Source organism: Zonotrichia leucophrys, chromosome 2, assembly GCF_028769735.1.
Source record: "Zonotrichia leucophrys gambelii isolate GWCS_2022_RI chromosome 2, RI_Zleu_2.0, whole genome shotgun sequence".
NCBI lineage: Eukaryota > Metazoa > Chordata > Aves > Passeriformes > Passerellidae > Zonotrichia > Zonotrichia leucophrys.
The window spans coordinates 147,505,769-147,531,325 of NC_088171.1; the positions used below are offsets into that span (position 1 = coordinate 147,505,769).

Genomic DNA, 25,557 nt, shown 5'->3' on the forward strand with positions numbered 1-25,557 from the left:
CTTGCCTCTCCCTCAGCTCCATCCTTCCAAAGGGCTTGACCCAACATTTGCTGGATTCAGGCAGTCTGCACACCTCAGAGAGGGCAGTACCAGAATAGAAAGAGAATTTGAGAGGTGCCTGAAGGATTGAGTCACCACCTTTTCTTGAATCACAACCTATCCCAGCCCCTAAAACTGTTTAGAGAGCAAAGCTTAGCACAGCTGGACCTATGAGGTACCCACATCCTAACCATGTGGAGACCAGGAGGGTGTGCTTCACAACACAGCAGCATTTTAAACAAGTTAAACCATTAATCACTGACTTCCATGTCAAATATCCCTTCCAACGTGATCCTGGACCGTGTGGAGCATTATTCCTCAGGCCTCATTCTTCACCAAGAATAGGTTTATAAGTTATAGAATGGTTTGGGTTAGAATTTACCTTAAAAAAAATTTAGTTCCAACCTCCAGGCCATAGGCAGAGACACCTTCCACTAGATTACATTGTTCAGTCAATCAATTCTTGCCTCTGAGCAGTCTTACAGATTTAGACATATCTTAAATATACAGGATACTTAGTCAACTGTAAGGAAAACCTGCATTGACTTACTTCTTCAAATGTTTTGTGCTTCCAATTTTCCCAAAAATAAAGGTCTTTAATGAGTGCTATTTGGGTACTAATTACAAAAAAAAAAAATTTTTGATTCCTAAACACAAGGCAGAAATGTGGTTTTAAAGATATTTGCATGAAGCAATACCATAAAAAAAGTTTAGTTACATAATTTTTTCTTGCTATCTATCAGCATTATCATATGAGAAAAGGTTGACGGAGCTGGCACTATTTAGGTTGGAAATGAGAAATCTCAGCTGGATCTTATCCCATGTACAAATACTTGATGGAAAGGAATGAAGGAGAAGGAACCAGATTCTGCTGCCTGACAGGATGCAAGGTAATGGACACAAATGAAAACTTATCAAATTCCATCTGAGTGTAAAACCACCTCACTTTTGAACTGTGAGCATGCTCAAATGGTGGAAGACTTTGTGCAGAGCTTTCGCTGAACTGTATTTTTACAGCTAGAACATCACTGTGTTTTCAGTACTGTCCTTGTCACAAATCCAAAATACAGCACTACATGAGCTGCTATGAAGAATATTAACTTTATCCCAGCCAAACCCAGCAAATATCTCAATGATTATATGATTATCATAGTGTATACCTTCTCTCCTCTATTTATAGTGAGGCTTTTTTTGTAATAAACTTTGTAGAATTGTGTAATAATGTCTTTACTGAAAGACTTATTATTCCATGGATTAACTCCTCAGAAGGCTGCTGTAAGTTAAACATATGGCTAACAGCAAACTTCTCATTTTAGCACAATCACATTTTAAAATCAAGAGAAATTGCTAGGTTAAAAATAAACATTGTGAATGAAAGTAAATACATTCTTCAGTTTTTCATTTCTGCGACTGGATAGCTCAGTTTTCATGTAGGTATGTCTAAATTTGCACATGCATTCAACCCTCTGCATAATCTGAATGAGAAGATTTCCCTGCAGAAAATTCACTGTCGAAGAGTGAGAAATGGGAAAAGGATAACCCAGTTACATACCTTTTGCTCCATACTTTCCCTAATGATTTATATCCCCTCAATAAAAAAGATACACTTGTCAAGGACCCCCAGAACGAACAATGTGTGGCCTCTTTTTATAACTGAAGAGGGGGAACAGGTCAGTCATTAGAGTGAATAAGACCCTCATTGAATTTAATTGAATCCTATTGATTTGCATAGAAGACAATTAGTTTGAATTGACTTTTATTGATTTGTGCCTAATTGGACTCAATTAAAACCCGGTGACTTGCACAGAACAAACTAAATTGCACTGACTAATTGGACTGAACTGAAGCTTATTGAAGTGAAGAGTGTTCAGAGAGATGAGCAAAAAGACTGTGATTGCTTTTAATAAGACTCCTATGCTGTTGATGAGTGCCTGCTGAAATGGAGTGAATGTCATTATTAAAGACACTCTTTGAAAAACTGTTGTTCACACGTGACTTGTGATTACCTTCAGCTGCTGGTTTATTTCATTTGTAATTTTTTTTTCTTGCCTAGGGACCTTGCCAGAAAGCAGGAATTCAATTTAATTACTTTTAAAAGAGTAGCAACACTTCTTCTTTTTTCTTTTTTTTTTTTCTCTGAAAAATCCATCTTGCAGATGTTTCCCACTTCACAGGTGGCATTATGAATGAGTCTAGCCAAACAGGGGTGTCATTAAAACATCCAGACAGGACCTGCAGACTCCTGTCTTGCTTCCTCCATTATACAGATATTTTACTATACTCATACAAACACTACCATTAAGTGACTTGCAGAGCAGGATAGCTTGATGGAGCATTGAGAATCCTGCCTAAATGAAAGATTATCAGATGCAGCTGAAGCATAACGAATCCTGTAAGTAATTTGATAACTTTGTTAAAATCACTGAATGAACTTTTAATTAAGATCACCAACATAGATGAGGATAGCACCATTTTCCACCAGAAATCAGTGATTTCTTTGCTTATTGAAATTTTAAGAAATGAAATTATGTCAATCAAGGCTGTGCAGACTGTAGTTGAGTTTGGGCTGAAAGATGGTCCTCTTCAGCTTTCAAAAGGCTCTGAACCCACTCTATTTTACTCAGCACACAAATGCAGGAACCACAGCTATTAGTAGGCATTACTATGGCTGGTGATGTGTCCACATGGACAATTATTCAAATGGCAAAAACCCTGTAGACCTCTGTTTTAGGCTGTAAATCAAAAAAGTACAGCAGTGATGGTCACTACATGCCTCAATCTAGTAAAGGAAAAGTTAATCCAACAAAGACCATAATTCTCTTACCGTTTGAAAAAGAAGCACAGAATATTGGTAAGGAAGGGACTTCCTGGGGCAGAAGACCAGTGTTTTTCTGTCCCAGGTATCCATCATGTGTTCCCTTACATAACCTATATCTTCAGTATACAATTCCCATATTTTTTACCCATATTGGTTTTATCAGAATATCCTTTATGTCTCATTTCTTCTATGGAGATCAATGTCTAGCTTTCAGTATGTGTCTAGTCATAGCTGCATTACAGTAGCTATGTAAAAAGGTTGTGCTTTACCAGCACTGTCTCTCACTAATGTTTACTCCCCTGGCATATTTACAGATCACAGTTATATTCCATGACAATCTTTGTTTTATTATGCTAAATAAGCCAAGCTCTTTCAGCACACTCTCATGAGGTGTGGTTTTCCATTGTCTGTGTACAATCATTTGTCTCAATACCTATACTAGCCTGAACTGTCTTTTTTTTCACTTACACATGAATGATCAGAACTGTTACACAGACACAAAAACTGGAAAGAGAGAGGAAAAAGAGAGAAAGAAAGACAGAAAGAGACAAAGAAACAGGGAAAGGGTTAGAAGGAGAGATAAATTTGTTGGGATTCTGGCAGAGGGTAATGCCATGACAATTTAATTTGCCCAAACACCTGTATGATATCTGATGGGGACCTGGGAGCCCCTGTTACAGGAGAGGGCCCTTGCATCAGTATCTTGACCCAAATCAAGAAAGTTTTCCCAAATCATTATTTTACTCAGTTTCTACAAGCCCGATGGCCCAACTGACATAAGAACCCCAGGGCATATGCAACCCTTGGTAGTTAATACACTTTAAACATGTAAAATAATGCCTTGATTACATACAAAAGACTGTTTTATACAACCAGGTCTGCAAGAAAATATTTCTATTGTTTATGTTCAATGATATTATCTATGCACAACACTCCTGCAGCAGGAGTGATGTAAAAAATCTTTGGCTTAGTTTACCCAGGAGTTCACTCAGCCTACCTAGGTGTATAAAATGGTCCTGGTGCAGCAGAAGCTGACTCAGAATTTGTAGTTTGAAATTCCCATCTAAGCAGCTCCTGTAACAAACAGTCCAATACTTAATTCTAAAAGCTGTATCAGTCATGTGGTTTTCAACTTTTGATGCTGTCTCCAGGCAATCCATTATCCCACCTGTGCTGGTGCCTGCACTGGTTGTGCAACAGGCACAGCTCTGAAAACAGATATCCCACTGTTATAACTAATGAAAAAACTTAAATTTCATAATTCCAAGTCACAATCCAAATCCCATAGTCTTGCCATGACTGTACAGAATATCCCAATAGAGTTTTCACTGGAAAATGGCACAAAGTCTTTGGTATGTCTACATCAATTTCAACCTCTGATAAAAGGAAAGACTTCTCCCCCCCCCCCAACTACTTCACATTATCCATATTCATCCTTTGAGGAGATAAAATGACAGATTTTTCCTCAGTCCTACATGGCTAATGAATTATATAAAAGGAATATTGCTATTAAGATCTATGTTCAAGAGGCACTTTTGTTAAGAAATATACATTTACAAGAGATATGTTGGTCTCCTTTGTTCATACATTTCTTGAATAAAATATTGAATTTTCATTATAGAGCATGTTCATTTTTTTAAAATAAAAGTATGAAGTCTTGTTTCAAATGACTTCTTATTTGAAAATATAGGGTAATTATTTATAGAGTCTATGACGGTGTATGAAAGTGACAATTCTCTGTGCTCAGCTTTGTAAGACCATCAACCTCTGGGACTAATTCAGGAATGGAAAAAAGGGTACTATCTCAAAAAAGAAACCAATGATCTAAAGATCTTTTTGATCTAAGGATCATAATGGTCTATCGAGGGTATAATATCAATGAGAAAGAAGAAACTCTGGAATAGTCTTCTGCAATTGATTAACCACTTAGTAACCCTTCACAAACTTCTAATGAGCATGTCTTTAATATAACACAAATATATTTCCAGCACTGTTTTATTTCTAGATTTGCTTTAATGACTATTAAATTGTCATAAATGAATCATTTCAAATATCATCTCCTTCTGCCATAACATGATAGCGATTCTTTTCATCCACATTGCATCACTGGCTTTTATCTTCCCAATCAGAATCTGTGCATTAACCAGTGCCATTTATTACGTTGCTCTAATTTCACATAGACTTTCTCACTACTGGAAAAGCATTTTTTCTGAGCCAATTTTGCATTTAAATTAACCATTGTGTATTTCATTCTGATTTCTTAATTTCATGGCTAGCTTTTGCCTTTGATTTTACAAAATTAAGGATGATGGCCATGATAACGACAACTATTTTATTTTATTTTATTTTATTTGGCATCCAGCTTCCTGTGCTTCACTGAATTTCTTTGATTTCCTTGGAAGGGGGCGTGAGTGGGGGGAGAAATCTTTTCATGAAGCCAGTTTTAGCACAGAAATACAACATTTTCATCCAGAGTTATTCCCATATATAAGAATTGTGTCTCGTTTTCTGGAGTGCTGATTCTCTGCATTGAAGGAAAGCAATTGCAGGCACCTGACCACACACATTAAAGGCTGCTGTGCCTTCAAATGAAAGATGAAAGCTTGTGATTTCAAACACATAAAAGCATTCAATGCAGGCACACTCAAGAAAGTCACAGAAGATTTGCCAGCACAGTGTTATTTGTATTGTCTAGGCTAGTGCATAAGAGCATCATTACAAAGCAAAATAAGCCCAGAAGAACCCAATCCATCTCCTGAGCATTCATTGCACATCTATTTGATGATCCAAGAGCACAGTCTTGCAAACCCACACAGAAGAATACTGGGACAAAAGAGCTTCACTTTGCCTCTTGAAAGGTGGTGTCTTGCTGCTCACCCTCTCAGAAAAACAATGCCAGGAAAGCTGCACCTGCAAAATTATCTTTGGGTATGGCAAGCAGCATGGAAAACATTCAGGAGGTTTTTTTGTCAGTGGTTGCCCTTCTCAGCCCCTCACCAAATCTCACTTCAGTGAGTTAAGATGGTTACAGTGAGTACTCCAAATTGCCTGTGGACACTTGACTGCATCCAGAATGTCGTGAAAATACCTTTTATTTTTTCTGTCTCTGTCACAATATGAACTTCATAAGGCTGGGTTATAGTTTGTTTGCTGAACCAAAACACTTCTCATCAGGCTTTTCAACAGATGGAGTTCATTGAACTCTAATCCAAAGCTCTTTGACACAAAACTGACCTAGATTTTGATGGGCTTCCATTCAGACCTAACCCTGACTTCTGCAAACATAAATCATCCTGGCTAAAATGACTGCTTCCTGATATAAGTTTCTTTTTCCACATTTATATCTTCTTCTAGAAATCCAGGGGAAAGAAAAAAGTTTTTACTGTATTCCACAGTTATTCTTTTCTTTTCATTTTCTAGACTCTTCCTATAATTTTGGTCAGTGAATTTAATCTCTTTTTCTATAAATATGTATAGATTATGACACATTTTTAATCATAATTATTCAACTTCTAAAGCACAGACTAAGAATCTTACACACTCACAGTTCTCTGTTGCTTCTTTCTTTCATTCCTTCATTCTCTTGCTCATTGTCTCATTTTGCTCATCCATCATATTTCAGCATAAATTTATCTCTTTTCCTTCTGATGCCCTCTGACCTCTGTTTCCTGGAAGATTCCCCCAATATCCAGCTTTCACCTTACCTCCCTTGCTGTCTTTTCAGAGCTTTTTTTTCTCCAAATTTAAGGATCTTATATCCTCCTAAGACATCACTCATATGCCCTGTGCCCTTTGCTACTCCCAGTCCTTGAAAAATCCTTCTTCCACCAAATTGGAGTTGAAAATAGGAGAAATCTGAAGCAGTTGCTTCTTCCTCTTCTTTGCCTCCCTGAGGTGCAAGAGACGGAAAGAAAGGGGATAAAAGAGAGATCTGCACAAAGGAAAGGTGGATCACCTTAGAGGGAGTAGCCTGGAAGGCCAGAGGTCCTGTTCTGAGCTTTCAGATGAGAGCAAAAGAATGCAAAAAAAGGTAGGCAACAGCTCCCTCTGCTTCCTTGTGGGAAGAGAATGGGCATCACCTGTCACCACGGCTCACCAGCCCTACTTTAGCTCTTTGAACACCACTGCAGTCCAAATAAATAAAAGTTATTACATATTCCAACTCCTCCTTATCAAGAGGAATGATCTTTCATAGCACGTACACGCTGCTCCCTGGAGCACTTCACACATTTAATTTCAGACTATGCGAAACTCAGGCACAATTATTTTTTATGTAAAAGAAAAATTCCTGAGCTCTGTCTATATTATCAATTATTAAACTCAGACAATTAGAAACACATTTAGCAGATCCTGCGTGCATCCTTTTCAGAGTCCCTGTGTACCTGCTTCTACATGGGCAGAAAAAAAGATCTGAATTAGAACCTCCATTAAAAGGACAACATGCCTTTAGCATTTTCTTAACCTCTAATTGCAGGGTCATCCACCACAACCTCTCAATATAAATTTTTAAAGCACATTTTCTTCCCTTTCTTATTTCATTTCAGGACACTTGGGAAAGGAAAGATTTCTTAGTGTCTCTTCAGAAGAAAAGCATAATAGCTTTAATTTTAACAATGGAAAATTTGAGGTAAATAAAAGAGTCAGAAATCATAGAACTCTAGAAGGGATTGAGTTGGAAGGGACTTTAAATATCATTTATTTTCAACCCTCCTGCCATGGGCACAGACACCTTACATGAGACAATGTTGTTCCAAGTAAAACATGTCAAAACATGAAATTTAGCTTATGTTGCCATCTTGGATAGGACATCTTCCTTACTTTAGCTAACAGATGGCAAAAGACAATAAATAAAAAAGGTATCTCTGGCCATAAAACCAGGTGGCCCACAGAAAGTCTATGGCTTTTCAAAGGAAGGGAAGAGTTCTTTGGCACCTAAAATTAGCAAAGCAAAAAACAAAAGAGAGAAAACTGTATTGCAGAGAAGATTTTCAAGTTAGGGAGCTTACTGTGGCTCTAAGAAGAGTTCTCTATTTTTATGTTTGAATGAGGGACCAGGGAATACCAACATTGAGTGAAGCCAAAGAAATTTAAATAATTATTATGATTAAAAGGCCATACAGCTTTAGCTCTAAACTAGCTAGGATAACAGGATAGCCACTGTTTTCTAAATGCCTCTTGTTTGGAAAAGTTTTCTTTCCTAAGATCATGTTTGCAATCAAAGTAAACTGAAAATCACAAAGATCTTGGTATAGTTAAAGTTCTTCAGTGAAACTAGTTGAATACAAGAGGCAAAAAAGATCTTTTATGCCATGGGGAAGACAAAGAAATGTTTCTACTGAGAGGAGGTAGTGATCCTTCTTGCTTCCAGAGAACTTTCCAGGTTCTTTGAAGAGAAGTTCCTATGAGATATGGATGCTGCTGTAGGTACTCAACTTTCACCCCTTCAGCTGGTACTTTGCTCCAAGTGCTTTTGTTCCTCTAAGGGGTTAATAAATAATGCGTTATTTGGAAAGTAATTCTTTGTTTCTGCCTCACTGCAAGCTTGCTCTCACATTTTACTAAAAGGGAACTGCTGTAGGGTGCAATTACGCCTGCTGGGCCTGCTGAAGTGGCCACTCTTATGCAACTTTAGAGCAGCAGAAGAGCACCAGTCACAAAAGGTAAAGGCTGAAGGTGGGATGCACATCCCACTACATGCAGTAAGACCTTGGGAAGGAGTGCAAAGGCAACTAGTCAATAAATGAGACTATGGGCATGCATTTATTTAATACATATTATAAATATTATGGTGATTGCAAAAGAAGAAACAAATTCAGAAAATATGGAAGCTAGTTTCTAGTGCCCCCTTCTGCTATTAGTGATGCTTTTCTCTGTAGCATAATTAAGCCCACTGTGCACCTGAATTTGTTTTCATGCTGATCTGAATGTAATTTGGCTGGATTGTAATACAGCACATTAAGTCTGTTTGAAGACGAACGAGACTTAAATTGCTGAAACCTACACCTCAGGTTTTATTATCTTTTTTTGGTTGTTGTTGTTTGTTTGCTTGTTTTGTTTGTTCAATTCTAATTTAGTTTTTCAGATGATGCATACATGCAGAATGCTACCAAATCTTAATGATGTGTGGCTCGTGCTTAACCAGGTGCTTTACGATGTCTAAAGCAATAGCTTTGCTTTTGCAGCTCTGAAACAAACTCACCTTTAACATAAAATATGGGTTCAAGTGCATAGGGAAAGCAGCAAATGTTTAATAAACATGTTTATACTTCAGACAACCTTTTTTATAAAGTATTGGATTAAAACCAAACAGTACAAAACCCAGATCCAAGCCAAACCTTTCCATTTCCCTGTTCATTGTTGTACATATGTACAAAGAATATCTGGTGGGGATATGTGCTGCTTTCAGCTTGGTGGAATTAATTTTCATCATGGTGGCTGGTATGGGGCTGTGTTTTGGATTTGTGTTGATAATACAGAGATGTTTTTGTTATTGCTGAGCAGGGCCCACACAGAGCCAAGGCCTTTTCTGCTTTTTGTATGGTCACATTGGGGAGGAAATTTTGAATGCAGGGGAGTTTGTGAAGAGACACAGCCAGTACAGGTGACCCAAACTGACCAAAGAGATATTCCAGTGACATCATATTCAGTATATAAAATGGAGGAAGAATGAAGAAGCAGGGGATATTTTTTCATGATGGAGCTTGTCTTACCAACTCACAGTTATGCATGATGTGGCCCTGCTCTCCTGGAGATGGCTGATCACCTGCCTGCTTGGGAAGCAGGGAATTACTTATTTGATTTTCTTTTGTTTGTGTGAGTTCTTTTGCTTTCCCTATTAAACTGTCCTTATCTCAAGCCATGAGTTTTCCAGCTTTTACCCTTCCAATTCTCTCCTCAATCCCACTGGTGGGAGAGTGAAGGAGGAACTGCCGGGGCTTGGCTGCTGGCTGGGGTTAAACCACAACAACTTCTCATCATACAAAATTAATCCTATTGAATTCAACATATCTTTATTTTCAGAGGACTCTTCAACTCAACTGTTTCATCATAACAGCCATGTAAAAATCCTTCCTGACTTCTTGGGAAAATCTGTATGTGGATGTAAAGCACTTGGGGAATAGGTAAGAAAACAGTTCTTTCCAGGACAATGCAGAACCTGGTCCCACCTTAGGTAAAGATGCAGCTTTCCATTGTTGTTTTTACTGTTGAGCTAGGATGGAGTTCAGCTCCAGTTAAAGATTCTTACATAGAGATATCTCCCTGTAGGTGTCTGAACAGTACATGGGAATTCACTCTGCCCTGGACTATAAGGATAGGGTACCACTTCTGGTTGCAAAACTCACAGCAGATCTGTGTATAAAACATTTAAATGGATGCCTTGAATATCCTCGCAAATGGAACTAAATATCTGTGTTCAGGAAGGGAAAAAAAAGGGGAAAAAATCCAAGCCCATCCTGGTTAACCAGCAAACTAGATCTGTAATGGGAACTTACACATCTTGCTTATATATAGACTCCTGTATACAGAATCCTGCATTGAGGCACCTTTATTCTGAGCTAAATTTTAACTGACTGTGGTAAATGGGAAATACCTGTAGGAGGGAGGCTCAGAAGGAACTATCATTTGAAGATCACACATTACAGTAATTAAACCCCAAACAAATAAAATTTAAAAGAATAAAATAAAAATTAAACAAATAAAATTTAAAAACCCACAAAAACTCAAAAACCCCTTTATATATATATATATATATATATATATATATATATATATATGTAAAAAATAGAAAAAATTGAATATGCAGTATAGGAAGTCTAAAGAAAATAAAATTTCCTACTACTGTTGGTATTAAATTGTTAATATAGATAAAGGCCATATGTGAGGCATCTGAAGCCTGGCTAATACAGTTAGAGAAACACTATTTTTGGCACAGTCCAGGAGCATTCAGTGAGGTATAAGAGGGCTGGCATACACTGCTGCAAGTGTGTGTTATTCACAGTAACTGCACTATTACTTTCACTTAGATTCAGACAGCCCTTGGAGTGATGCACTTGGAAAGAGGCTCTTTGGTGAATCAGTAACACTCTCAGCTACCAGTTCATGCATTAAAAGGACAGTTCACAAGTCGTGGTAATATTTTTTTTTTCTGAGGTGGAAGGATGTAGGCCTGATGATCCAACACGGGTAACTGCATCTTTAAATTAGAGTGTCCATTTTTCTGGACCAGATTGTTTTATTCATGGAGAACCTGAATACAAAAAGCCCTGTGCTCCTCTCTGAAACCCATTCACACTTCATTAACTGAGCAGAAACCTTTGAGGATAGACAAATAGGATAGGTAAATTCCTATCTCCAAACAGAAGTGAGGGTTTGTAAATTAATGCTGAGACTTTTACTAAAGGTACACAAAAAGTCCTTTGTACATTTGAGATTTCTCTCTTTATTCTGTCCTGCAGTGTAGAAAATCTGGAAATAAATTATCCCGATAGTGATAGATTATGATCTGTGCAATTGTTGCCCATTCATGCTAAATATACTGCAGCAGAATTAATTTAGTTAGTTTGTTTGCTTTTGCCTTTTTTTTTTTCCCTTTAAGGGAAGGCATGACCAGATATAAGTGATTTCATGACTCAAGACCCTCTGCTTCTAACACCTGAGGAATTTAGAGGAGTGATTTATACCAAGGAATTCAAAGCTAATGGAAAACTACAGAGTTAAACCTGCTGACAGGGAGGTTCTGCTCCCATATTGTTATTAAGTTATCAGGAAGTCCTTTAAATTTTCAACAGGATGTGCTTTCCAATTGAGCAGGTTAGCATAAGAAAGACAGACTCTAATGAATCAATCTCAGTGTTTCTTCCTTGCATGGCAAATGATATAGATTTCTCTGTTGTGTTCACTTAGCTGGCTGAGCTGATTGCATTTTGGGTTGATGAACTGAATCTTTCAAAGCATTTAAATTGGAGGGGTAATGAGGGAATTAGAACTAAGACTTCCATGCAACTCATAGCATGGTGAGAGTGTAGGTAGATGAAGTAATGGCTCCAAAATTTTTGCTAATAAAATTCTCACTCTCTTATTTGTTTCTGGGATTTTAGTCGATGCTCTGTGAGACCTGTGGTTTCCAGGCATAAATTAACTCTAGGGATGCCTATCTAAATAAAAGTAGAGATCATTCTGCATTAGTAGGGGTGGAAAGTCCTTTCCTACTAATCACAGAATCACAGAATATTCTGAGTTGGAAGGCATCAGAAGGATCAGCAAGTCCAGCTCCTGTCCTTGCGCAGAGCATCCCAAGAATCCCACTGTGTGCCTGAGAGCATTGTCCAAACATCCCTGGAGCTCTGTCAGGCTTGGTGCTATTGAACATTTCTCTGGGGAAATGCCCAACTGTGATGGTGTTCACAGGGGCCCTTGGATGAGGGAAGTGACAAAGGATCTGACTCCATGTTTCAGAAGGCTTGATTTATTATTTTATGATATATATTACATTAAAACTATACTAAAAGAATAGAAGAAAAGGTTTCATCAGAAGGCTAGCTAAGCTAAGAATAGAATGGAAAGAATCATAACAAAGGCAGCTGTCTCAGACTCTCTCCGAGACAGCTGTGCTGTGATTGGCCATTAATTACAAACATCTAAGATGAGCCAATCAAAGATCTACTTGTTGCATTCCACAGCAGCAGATAACCATTGTTTACATTTTGTCCCTGAGGCCTCTCAGCTTCTCGGGAGAAAAAAAAAATGCTAAGGAAAGGATTTTACATGAAAAGATGTCTGCAACCCCCAACCACCCGCCAGGGAAAGAACATTTTCCCATTACCCAACCTCAGCCTCCCCTGACACAGATCCAGCCGTTCCCTCAGGTCCTGTCACTGGTGACAGAGAGATCAGTTCTGTCTCCTTCCCCTTGTGAGGAAGATGTGGATTGTAGAGTTCTCCCCTCAGTCTCCTCTTATTACCATCAGCAATATTTGTATATTAGAAACCAGGAACATCTTTGAACTGAGACATCCACATATGAAATCAGTGACTTAAAGAATCACTTTGCTTAAGAGAAAAGCATTTTTAATATGCTCTTTGACCAAGGCTTCTGATTCATCAGTGAAGCCAAAAAAATTCCATTTTCGAGGGAGTTTTTTAGGACAAAGGTTGAAAAAAAAAGGACATGTTAAACATTGCGGCCCTGTAACATCTGCCAACAGACCTCCTCTCTCTGGTGTGAGAGGAACCTGGGAACAATTCAGACTCTACCAAGAGCACTTTGATCCACCTGGCAGTCCTTAGGTTTCAGAGTTATGGGAACCCCAGCTGCTTTTTGATCCCTATTCATTTTTTGTGGCTATTCACAGCCTATATTTTGAATAGCAGAGTAAGACTCTTAATAACTAGCTGAACACAGGATTGCTGTATGGCTCAGGGTCCTTGGAAACCAGATACTTGGTAGAAATTCCTCACAAAAATCTTCATTCCACACATATCCATAACATCTTTCTCATGCTATGAGGGCTAAAGTCTATGAGTCTATAAAATTACTCTCTACTGTTGAAAAAATTCAGGACACTACCACTGTTATCCCTTCAAAACTTGAAGCATAAATTCTTCCTTGTCCTAAAAGTATGTAAATCATAATTTTACAGGAAAGATATACAAACAATGTGGTGAAAAACTTCCAGTATGTCTAGGAGCCATGGTTTAATCAGCTCAAATCTATTTCTGTTATGAGACAACGCCTTTCAAAGAAAGCTAATAAAACTGAAGTGCACTCCAAACCTCTCATCTATATTAAAAAAATAAAATAAAATAAAAAGAGACCAGGATAGAAGCTGGTGCTTCCATGGCTCTTTTAAAGGTCAGAAGTGTACTATAAATACTGTGTCAATACAACATCTCAGTTAAAATAGTTAAAATGATCCAGTAGTCCATTTACACTTACTTCAAGATGGTAACAAGTCAAATGCCAAAAAGAAAGAAAGAAAGAAACGGTTTGAGGAACACTAAAAATTTAAAGCATTCTAATAAAATTTTAAAAGGACAGTCAAGGTCACTTTGAATTTAAAAAAAAATAACAGCATAAAAGAGAAACAGTAAGGTGCAATTATACCTAGGTGGATGGGAGGGCAGATATTTATGGTGTCAGTTATTGAAAGAAGGAAAGAAACTGTTATCTGTTGAATTAACACTAGGCTAGAAAGAAAAATATTGCTGAAACTTAAATATGACCACTATATTGTTAGACAGGATATTTTAAAAATACACTCAAATCTAATTAGTTGAATTATTTCTCCAATTTTTTTCTTTTTTTTTTTTTAATATTCAGTGAAGCATTTTGCTTTTTTCACTTGCTCATCATTCATCACTGAGTTACACCATAGGATTTGACTTAAATTTGGCTAAATAACCACAGGTGGTTCTCCCAAAACATTTTAATGAGCAAAAGATGAAAAAAGAAACCCAAATATTTCAGATCAATATAGAAGCTATTTGGGAGGCGAAGATCAGGGTAAGAAATTTATATCTTTTTTAACACCAGAGTGCTTTTTTTGTTACTTTTATAATAAAGAGAGATAAAAAGCTATTGATGATAGCCATCATATTTCCACATGTATCAGGATGGAATGTGCAGAGCAAAGAAACAGATAACACTTTTCTGAAGTCATTCCTGCCATGGTGAGGTGTGCAACCACAGGGTTTAACTTTGAGTTTCAAAAATCTTTTGATAAGGTTACTCATCTAAGATAATTGGTTACAGGAGATACAAATATTCCCAGAAGTAATGAAGTTCTTAAAACTCAGAAGTCCACAGAGGAAACTCTTCCGTTTTTGACTGATATGGAAAAGGTGAAAATCAGGTCAAAGGGGCAGAACCTGTTCCCACTTCCTGGGAGCTCTAAATAAAAGTCTGATTAAAATTGTGTGGTGTACTTTATGTCTTTACAATCTCAGTCACCAAATGTTGAAATATATGAATTTAAAACGCTATATTTGATTGCTTATATTTTCAAGTAAGTGCCAGTTCCTGCACTAAGCTTACAAAACCCCCATTCAATGCTGCAGCTTGGGAGCAGAGTGGCTGAAAAGCTCCTGCTGGAAAAGGACCTGGAGGTGTGGCCAGCAATGGTTGAATGTGTTTTTCTGGCCAGATGTAGTATTTTGTTTGATTTTAAACACTATGCAGGTAGACTTTTCAGTGATTAGTCTGTATGTGTAATAGTTAAAAGTTTTCAAAAAAACCCCAAAAAACTCAAAAAATGTGGAAGACAGTAAACCCTTTCAATGTATTTCAATGTACTTGTTAAATGCTCCAAACTCATGTCAAATTCTGTTATTTTGTCAGTAAAGACTTATGAAAAATATTTTTCACATGATTCTAAATACTAAATAAATTTCTACCATGAATATTAGCAAACTATTGGTTCAGAAGTGATGCATTGTCCTTGCCCGTCTGTATTTCAGCAAAACAAGAAGACATACACCCATTGTTAGAGAAAGGTGTATCACACCCAAATTCTGCCTCTTCTTGACCTTCCAAACCAGGGGAAAGAAACAGGCATTTCTTTCTTGAGTCTGACTTATCTCTCAGGTGCAAGAGCTGCTGCTCTGCTGTAGTCAGCTACACTTTTATCACAGGGTTATCAAGTAGGTAATTCTAATTTTGCACATACAATGATTTCTCCTTCATGAATAGTGATAAAAGCTTAAAAGGATTCTGAACATTTTGATTAGGAATGCATCGGCTGGTGGATCAAAGATAAATCTGACCAGCAGCTGAAGCTGCCATTCTCAAGTCTGCTTGATCCTGGATCATGTTTGATTGTACCTCTTGCTTTGGTGACAGGATTTTTACATGTCAAAAATGAAGAAAAAAAATACAGCAAATTTAGTTACATTTTTTGCTCCAAAGTTTTTTATTTTGCTAGTCTTTTTAAAAATTATATGAACAAAATTTATGGCTGTCACAAAATTATTCCCTTGATTGAAGTATTAGAGTCCAATCATAGTATGAATATTCATAATAGATTATTAAATGTATAAGTCAATCTGTCTATTGATGCAATATATTGCTTGATAATAGAAACTGCAACAGCAAAAGAGTAGTTTCCATCAGTGATTCACAAATAGTATGTGTTTAACAAAACTAAAGATATTCAAGAGAAATTAAATAAGACTTCCAAAGCTAGGATGAGCTCATCCCAAAAAGCAAATGAGGCATGGAATTCTGGCATAGCCACATTGCTTCTCGGTTGCAACACTGCATTGCTCTGTCAAAGGAACCTCTGCAGCAGAACACTCCAAACCAACCAGGCCAGAAAAACACAATCATAGGGTGCAGGAGGGAGATGGAACCTGCTATGGTTTAGGCCTGGCACAGAGCCAGTGCCCCCATGAGAATACTCTCTCCCTGGTGTCTGCTGTGAGATGCGACCAGGAATAAGCAAAGCAGGCTCCAGCTTAGAAATAAAGAAAACTTTATTAACTAAACTACAAGAAAAGAAGAGGGGAAAAAAATATAAGGGAAAAAAAAATGAAAACCTTACAAAAGCACCTTCCTCCTCGCCCCTCACCAAAATTTCCCAATGCAATACATTCCCCCAAATCACCAACTCTCAGTCCGGCACCGCCCTTTTAGAATACTCAATCCGCAGTTCATGAAGAGGAGAGGAGTCCTTCTTGTACCACAGGCTTCTCCTGGAAACACGTTGAAACCTCGTGTGCTTCCATGTAACTCAGCACCACCCAGAAAGTCCTTTGCCATTGTGACATCTTCCTTCCATGCTCAGTGCTCTCACCACTGCGCATGGACCAGAGCTGCTTCTAGGGTTGTCTTTTAAGGATGCCTTGTCTCACTCCAAAAAGGCACAGTCTCTCCTTTGGGACATCTGTCCCCCCCATTTTTTCACCCCCAGGGGCCGAGGGGTACCCACACTGAACCCTCCTGGTTCTGAGGCACTGCCTCCCCCTAAATGCAGTCTCTGTGTCACAAGAATAAAACTGGTTCAGTCTATGGCCACACAAGAGAAGTCCAGCCAAAAGGCCACTCCAATCATCTCTCTCCCCACTCAGCCAGTCTTCTCCATGTCCCTCGGGCCTAGTCCTTGTTATCTCATCTCTTATCTCTCTTTTTATTCAGCTCCAGGAGGATCAGCATTTTGCAAGGCCTCAATCATGTAAGAAAAGGGTTAAAAAATTTCAGTCTCTGCCTGTCCCAGAGCTCCGGCACTACCACGCTGCCCTGGCCGGGCACTCCCCCCCATTCTCCTCCTGGGCCAGCACCGCTATCGAATTCAGATGCCGTCTCTCTCTCTCTCTCTCTCTCTCTCTCTCTTTTCCCTGGGGAGGAATGGTTGCCTGATGTCTCTTGGTCTCTTCCACCCTTCCATCCTTGGGCTGGGCCTACCTCATGGCCGCGTGGCTTTTCCCCCTCCCCCCGCCCAGCCAGCAGCTGGGACAGGGGGAGAGATCCTAAGCCTTTCCCAATGGAAGTCCCAAGAGCGTCTCCCAGGGCTGAAGCTCTGGTTTTTAACCTCTGTATGTTCTCAGAGGTGTGTCCAAACCCCACTGGCCACATCAGGTGCCAATATCAAAATCTGAGCACCCATTGGTTTTACCACAGCATCCCAGAATTCTCACTTCTTCCTGGTCAAACCAGCGCAGAATGTTTGCTTTCTGAATCTCTGACTTAGAGAATTAGTGAGCATTCTTTAAGAGAATTTCAGGGTTTATAAAGGGCTGCATTTCATTCCATTCCCAGCCCTTGCATTTCCCCTTCCAAGATTTTCTTGGAAAGTATTTGTTAAGAAGGATTTGATTCAACTTTTTGTTCTTACTATGATACTTTGATAGGAAACAAATAAACAGATGGGAAGATGGGTAATTCCCATTTTTCATGTAGGCCCTGATTTTTAAAGATAAGTATGAATAGTTGTCAACTTGAGTCACCCTTCAACTGTAGCTGCAGCATACCCTTCAACTGTAGCTGAACAATTAAAAATGTCTTTGCCAGCATCCCGCACCCCAAACCCAATAAAATTTATTTTATTTGAGAGTCAAGAATAATTAATCCTTCTGCTTCATTCTTTAACCCGTGAGTGACCACTGAGTGAATAACAACTTTTCTGCTTTCTGTCACTGAACAGAGGGCTCCATCTTGGTTTTCCAGCCATGTTTTCCTGCTGAGGTAACTATTTCCAAAGGATGTCCCTGGGAACAGAGATGCTCCCTGGAATTTCTTCACATGGGCTGTCTTGTGTATTCCTGCATTATGCCCACACATTGTACAAGATGTAGAACAACTTCAGATTCTTTCCCAGCTTGTTTTGTGTATGATCACCTTTCCACATGGAAAAAGAATGGGACAGAAGGTTATGGATTTAAGTAAGGGTCTACCATTAGGCTTTACTTCTGGGAGGCAGCCCTGGCACACAGACTTTGCTGTGTGTGTCAGCCTAGGGAAATGCCAGCCCTGTGCAACGCTGAATGAGCCCTTTCTTGTTGCAGACAAACCAGGTCAGTGTTAATACAAAGGAAACATTCAAAGATGCAGTTCTTGTCTGCTTTGCATCTGAAGTAGCTACATCTGTGCATGGTGCTGGTTTGCTCTCAAGTGTCCCCATTACTTTCCAGTGTAATGAGAAAGGCAAGAAAACCTTACAGAAAGCAGAGCCTGCACACAGCAATGCCTGCAGTGTGTGCTCTTTGTTAGGATCAAAAACTCTGTCCTGGCAATGTCTTATTCCTGGGAAAATCCCCACAGCACAGGGAGCCATCTGCTTGAGGTTTGTTACAGAGACCATGACCCAGTGATGCCTTACTGCTGGGAGGCCCTTCTGTCCTGCTTGTTCCTTATAGCCAGCTTCACCTTTACCTTCTGTCGTGGCTAATATCAATACAAACTTCCTTCATTTCAGACCCCACTGCAAGGAAGCCACAGTCTGCTGAAGACCTCAAAATGTCTCTCTCATTGGCAGCTGGTGCTCAGATGACATGCAGGTTGGTTTAATAAGCTGCTGGGGATTTATGAGGATACTCAGAATATCCAAAATTGTCACAGTGATAGCAATGAATAAATATTTAAAAGATATATCACTTAGGGCTCAGTGAATGCTGATTGAATATTCATATCTTTCTCAGCATTTGAAATGATTTTGCTTTTTCTCCTTCAAGAAAATTTGAACCTATATGCCCCTTCAGAGAATCATAGAATCAGAGAATCATAGAATGGTTTGGGTTGGAAGGGACCTTCAAGATCATCCAGTTCCAACACCCCTGATGAGGGCAGGGACACCTTCCAGCAGAGCAGGCTGCTCAAAACCCCATCCACCCTGGCATTAAATGCTTCCAGGGATGGAGCATTCACAACTTCTCCTGAGCCAGTCTGTGCCAGTGCCTCACCATCCCCACAGTAAAGAATTTTTCTTAATACCTTCAAGGTATTAAGATAGTAAAAGGTATTGAGATAAATATTAAGATTGCATTAAATATAAAGGTTGCATCTTGGTGGTCTTTAAGGTCCCTTCCCACCCAAGCCATTCTATGATTCTATGAATTCCCACAGGCAAAATTTCAAAGGAGGAAATACAGAGCAACCATTATTTCCCTGCAACAACACCCCTAGCAAATGGTTTGCCATGAGTTTTGCATCCTTTGAGGAGAGCAGTGCCCATGGGAAAACCCACTTCTGGGAAGGCAGTGTGGTAACCAGCCTGTTATCCACAAATTTATCTGTGTATTGCATTACTGCATTCCTGAGCGCCTGAGAGTGCCCACAAGAGCATGAGACTGCCTGGTGTCTGAAAGCTGATATAGTTTAGTACAACTCAATTCCATCAATTTAAGTGTCTTAAGTCCAAGTAAAGGAATGTTCTACGTTCTTTTGGATTCAGGTGCCTTAATTCTACCCAAGTCTGACCTTAAAAGCTTATATCCCTTCTCAGAGCTGGTTCCAATTACCCGTAATGAGCAGGATGAAGCAAAATCTTTGAATTCTGCTTTGCTAAGCCAGTGCTCATTTCTCACTCCCTGGGCAGAAAAAACATTTTATTGAAGCATTTTGTCTTTGTGGAGCAAGTGATACATGCTCTGTGGCAGCATACCCTTCCCAGGCTGGGAAAAGCTAATTAACAATGATTCTTTAAAAAAACCCAACTTTTCTGTTATTTAACTATTAATTCAGATGCAATATTGAGAGGGAAATGAAAATGAAAGGTGTTTTTTTATTATATATCTTTTTCTAATTTATACAAATGAAGGCACAATTAAGCAGGCTGAAATTTAATTACAACATGCATTTCATGTAAGCAAACACATTAAGACTGAGAATTCCAATCTTGAATGCAGAAATTGCCATAATGGAATAGAAAAAATTTCAAGTGCAGGATAAGCTTTTGCCACTGTCACTTTGCACATGGCCACAGAAATGGCAGATACTGTTTTTCATGTTTCTCCTTAGCAATAGGAGAAGAATGGAACAATATTGGCCATATTCTCAGCTGGCATTTATAGCATCCAAACTCCACTGATTTTTTAGTTTTTCTCAGTTTTCACCAAATACATGTGTTTCCTGAGGGCCAGCCAGTGCACTTCATTGACACTGATTTACATTGACTATGAATCAGATTTTATAGATCCAGAAGCCCATAGATTTTTTTCTTCCAAAAGAAAAATAAAAATAGACAGTAGTTGCTTTTTTAAATCCAAGATTTTTTAGTAATTTGCAACAGCAGCTCCAAACTCCTCTTTGCATTTGGGATCTGCATTACAAATACCCTTTGCAGTGATCTGCCACTCTTCAAGCAAATGAGATGGACAAGAGAGGTATTAGTTCCAATAATTTGTATGATTGTGCTCTTTATAAATCATTAATCCACCATCATCACTGCAATATTTGGATGCCTGCCAACAGAACCTCAACTGGTGTGACTAATGTTGGTCATGGGGAATTCATTTGCTCTCATCATTTCTCCAGGAATGAAACAGAGTTTTGTTGCCTGTGTTTCATGTCCACACAGATTTGTGCTACCATTAAAGATAAATTTTAAAAATTGGTAATCTCACCGTGAAGATGGGCCATCAGCCATAAAAGTGTGCAAAAATACTTTGCTCTACAAGATTTCATTTTTTTGAGAGAGAAAAAAATTTTAGGATTTCTTTTTCAGCTCTTGAGTTAATTTTCACTTTTCTGAGGAGAAAAAATGTTGGCTGAAGTACTTAGGCCAGTGATTTTGTTGACCTTTTTAATGTCCTGGTAGCACACTGTAGCATTGCCCTGGGAGTGCAGGACAGCCCTCACTTTAATTTTACTGTTTATACAAGGTAAAAATGAAAAATACAAAGAGAAGTCACAAGCCAAGAGAAACCTTCAGGTTCATGGAAAAACTGAGAGGACACTCCCTAGCTACATTTTCACTGAAATATCTTCCACACCAAAATATCCACTTAAACTATTTCATTAATTTCAGAGGTCTTTGAAAAGTTCCCAATAAGCAGTTCCAGAAGAGGAACCCATAGCTAAACCCTTGGCTTGGAAAGGTTTTCAGAGTACACACAGGCTGTGGCACTGTCTGACAGCTCCAGCTATGTCACTTAGGTGATGACATCTTGTAAAAAACTGAAGAACTCACAAAGGCTGGAACCAGCATTTATCCAGCCTAGTCTCAGTCTGAGCTGATTTTAACCTGTTTTAGATGTAATAACAGCTCCCCAGCTGTCAGATGAGTATTGCCCAAATTGTTTTAGCCTAAATCATTTTAGTTCATCTCTGAATGTCCTGTGTGGAAAGATCTAGAAATCTTGAGTAGTCATTGAACAAACATATCATGTCTTTGTGTTAATTGAAATGGGAGAAGGTGTTGGTGAAGCATTTCTTTTTCTTGAAACCAATGAAAAAAGCATCAAAGTATACCCAGGAAGCTCCCCAGATTATGGAGTAAGAACTTCCTCACTATAAGCATCATGTGAAGATGGGTGGAGAACCTGGGATATTGGTAACTCATCACAATCCCTTCCTCCTTGGGAAATGCAGGTAACACTGACCTTGGCAGTCAGGGAGACACTACAAAGGTAAAAAAATATAACAAGAAAAGGAGCAAATTACTGGAGTCTGTCTAATCAGTCAGTAATTGTATAGTAATATGCCTGGCCTAATAAGAATGGTAGTATTTGTTCTTAGAAGGTTAATACATTAATTACACTAAAAGCAATTTCCAGCTCTGACAACTGGATGCCATAACAAGATTTTCCTTATAAAAATAGGAGGGATTTATAAGCTGCTTGATCTCAGGCAGAATTAAGACCATGTACAATGGACTTGTGGAGATCAAGGGAAGGATTCAGTTACCTAAACACAGGCATTTAATGCCCTTTGAGACATCCTGCTTGGTTTACAGCTGCTGTGGTTTATGGGTTTCCCATAAATTCTCTGTCATTGCTGCCAGCCCATACTCAAATGATGTCCTGCCTACAAAATCAAAGCAGTTTGTTTGCAGAAAGACCTGAGGATCTAGAGTCACCAAAGATAGTTCTGCACATCTGAGGATGGAGCTGTGCACTGTTCCATATGCTGACTGCTTAGGCACAAAGGAAATCCATCATAACCACCTTTTTCTGCCAAGTAGTATTGCTTCGGTTACTTTGACTGGAAATTGCATTTTTATTTTGTCATCTCCTTTGTGCCTGACAGAATTAAAAACATTCTGGGGGCTTAATGTGCAGAAGGTGTCAGTTTATTGAAAGGCTTTTATCCTTGTATTTTGGAGTTGGTAATTACCTCTCACGAGTGAAACAAAAGGCAAGTCACTGCTCTGGCTGCCTTTCATTTCCCTTCAAACTCAATGTGACTCCAGACTTCCATGTTCTTGGCAAGGATTTCACTAATACAGCAGATTGTTACTAACCAATGCTATTCACATGATACAAAGTTAATTAGAAAAGTCTGTTCTAATTTATAAATATGCAATTATGGTTAAGCAAATCAGAAGTTTAGGCCTTGCAAGGTTCCCAGTGGGTTTTTATTTTCACGATTCCAGTGCATCCAGAAGAAAGAGTCACTGATCTGTCCTCTGATGTAAAAATGCAATTTGCTTTATTCAAGTGGGATTTGCAGATGTATAAAAACATGTTTTTGGAGTTTGTTCAAATTAATTACTTTGAAAACAAGTGAATTTGTGGAATAGCTTTTACAAAAAATATGCAGTCACCAAAATACCCTAATTACTTTCCAGGACCAAGTAATCTGCCTCCAAATAAGCAAAAGGAGAGTGTAAGCTTCATATTGCTTTGTATGATACCCCAGATATTAAATTCAAAGAGATCAAAGCTCAGAGAGGGCAAATAAGACCTCTTGCCCTGTGTCCCAATCTGCTTCTCATTGAAAGTCTGTATTTCCCATCTCTGTTCCACAGGCTCTTCTGTGACTCTCTGATATCCTGACTTCCTACCTACTAAAGGTCACAGAGTTCCCCTCCTTGACTCCAATATTGAAATGAATTCGTCCTTACTGCAAACTGCCTTTGTTTGGCCCTTTATATGTGATATTTTTTTTTTAATAAATGAATATCTGTTATCCCAAACTTTGCTGTTATTGATGTCCTTTTTTATTCTGTCTAATGACAAAAAGCTGTCATAGGACTCCAAAGAAAGAGGCTGTGCCCAGTGTAAAAGCACTGCAGGTTATTACTAGGCTGTCGGGTTTTCGGCTGTTTGAAGGGCCTGGAAAGGCCCGGAGTGGCCTTGGGACAGCCTGCATATCGAAGGACGAGAAGAGGCTTCAGTTCTTCTTTCGGTTTTTATGTTTATTAATTGTTTATCTAAAAGATGTTCTTTCAGCCCGACAGAGGTCTGCTCAGCAGTCAGCCATGAGCACACTGTGCCGCCCTCCGTACAGACACCTATCTTTATACCCATTGTTACGTGTACAATATTTATCATTTTTCCCCAATACCATTTATTCTTATTACTCGGTGCACTTTCAGTAATGACCAATCCTAAAGTGCCACCATCACCAAAGAAGATGGAGGAGAAGAAGAAGAAGAAGAAGGACAGGACACACCCCAATTCCTCCATCTTACTTCTCTAAACCCCCCTGTACATAAATCCTAAACCCTGTGTCTCACCCTCTAATTAACTAATCTCTTCGCCATTCACCCCGGTGAAGTCCTCTTATCTTCATACAGGTGTCGTCTCCCGTGTAGGGTCAAAGTCCTGCCACCAGACACTTCTGGCAACATTCCAGGACTCCCGGGCCCCCCAGGGGTGGTCTCGGTGGCTCGGCACCTCAGGACTCAGATCCTGAGATCCCACACTAGGCCATTGATTGCAACTGTTGGATTGCATCCATACACAATGTTCTTTCACAAAATAGAATTGCTATTAAGTTTTTTAGAATAGTTCATAGGGGACAGAAGCCTAGGCCGCACAATTTAACAACTCCTACCATGCACATCCTGTGGCCTACATACAGGAAAGAGTCATCAGTCCTCAACTGCCTTCCCAAGGTTTCTTTGACATTCCCAGACAAGAAATTCTCCTATGAAACTTCATAAACCAGCCTGGACTGAAAACTGATGCACTTGAATAAATGGAACAACAAGGGTAAAAAAATATTACTGTGGCCTTCTTCACCCATATCAGATCAACCAGAAAACATATTTTCAGTTTATTCCCCATTCAAGAGAAGTCTATTACATTTATGAATGACAATTCTACTCAACAGGATGGCAGTTTCCATGGACTTTAGTGGGACCAAAATCTCATATCACAGAATCACAGAATATGCTGGGAAGGACTCATTAGAGTCATCAAGCTCAACTTCTGGCTTTGCACTTTACTCAGCATTATCTGTAGGTTTAATTATCTCATTTCAGTTCCCTGGTGTAAGTCTGGGGTAGTTTCAAAGACCTGAAAAGAGCCAAAGCCTGAAACTATCAGATAATATTTATTGGATTTAGAAATCTGGAGGAATGATTAAAAAGAAAAACAGAGGTTTTTTTAACAGTTATTGCAGGACTGATTGGAAGCTGATGTAAGTTTCCACTCTTCTGTTCTTTGAGGTGTTTTCGTGGTAATAGAGAATCTCCAAGGACTTCAGATGCCCAGTGAGATACATCAGACAGAGGCATAGTGTTTCTATCATCCCTGGCTGAACAGAAAAGCCTTGACTTGGTGATTTTGAGGATCATTTCCAATCTTAACAATTCTATGATTTTATGAACCTATCCTTGACTGTGCCTGCAGAAGACAAAACAGCCCAAGAACCAAACAGCCCAGAATTACTCTGGGTGTTTGCCAGATCAATGGGAATGTACAGTCATTCCATTATGGTGGAATGATCTGGTGACATTTTTCATTTAGGCGTCTGAAATCAGGTGAAATTAACCTGGATCATCTAAAATCTTTGATTCGTGCTAAGCTGCTTATTTGATCTAATGTTCCCATTTCATTTCGTGGCTTAGCCTTAAGGGAAAGAAAAGGAAAACATGGGGAAAAAAAATTAAAACCCTGTGGGTGAGTGAATCCAAGCAGGACTAACAATGAATGCTGATACTGAACACACCAAGGAGAGTTTCCTTTTCACTCAGGAGCTGGCAAAGTCCATCACAATCGGGAGCCATTGAAAGCCCTAATGGAGTCCACATCCCATGTCAGATGTGTGCAACTGCTTCTGGCAGCATGGAAGGAGCAGGTTCAGTGGCCTGACTCACAAT

The 25,557-nt window shown here is 38.9% G+C and overlaps 1 long non-coding RNA gene across 1 annotated transcript; it reads left to right on the top strand.

Annotated features, from left to right (window-relative positions):
* Positions 1-788: 788 nt before the first annotated feature.
* Positions 789-23,374, top strand: LOC135443414 (uncharacterized). Its single transcript, XR_010439018.1, has 4 exons — positions 789-929; positions 9,878-9,978; positions 18,766-18,847; positions 23,257-23,374. It is a non-coding gene; the product is annotated as an uncharacterized LOC135443414 (long non-coding RNA).
* The last annotated feature ends 2,183 nt before the right edge of the window (positions 23,375-25,557 follow it).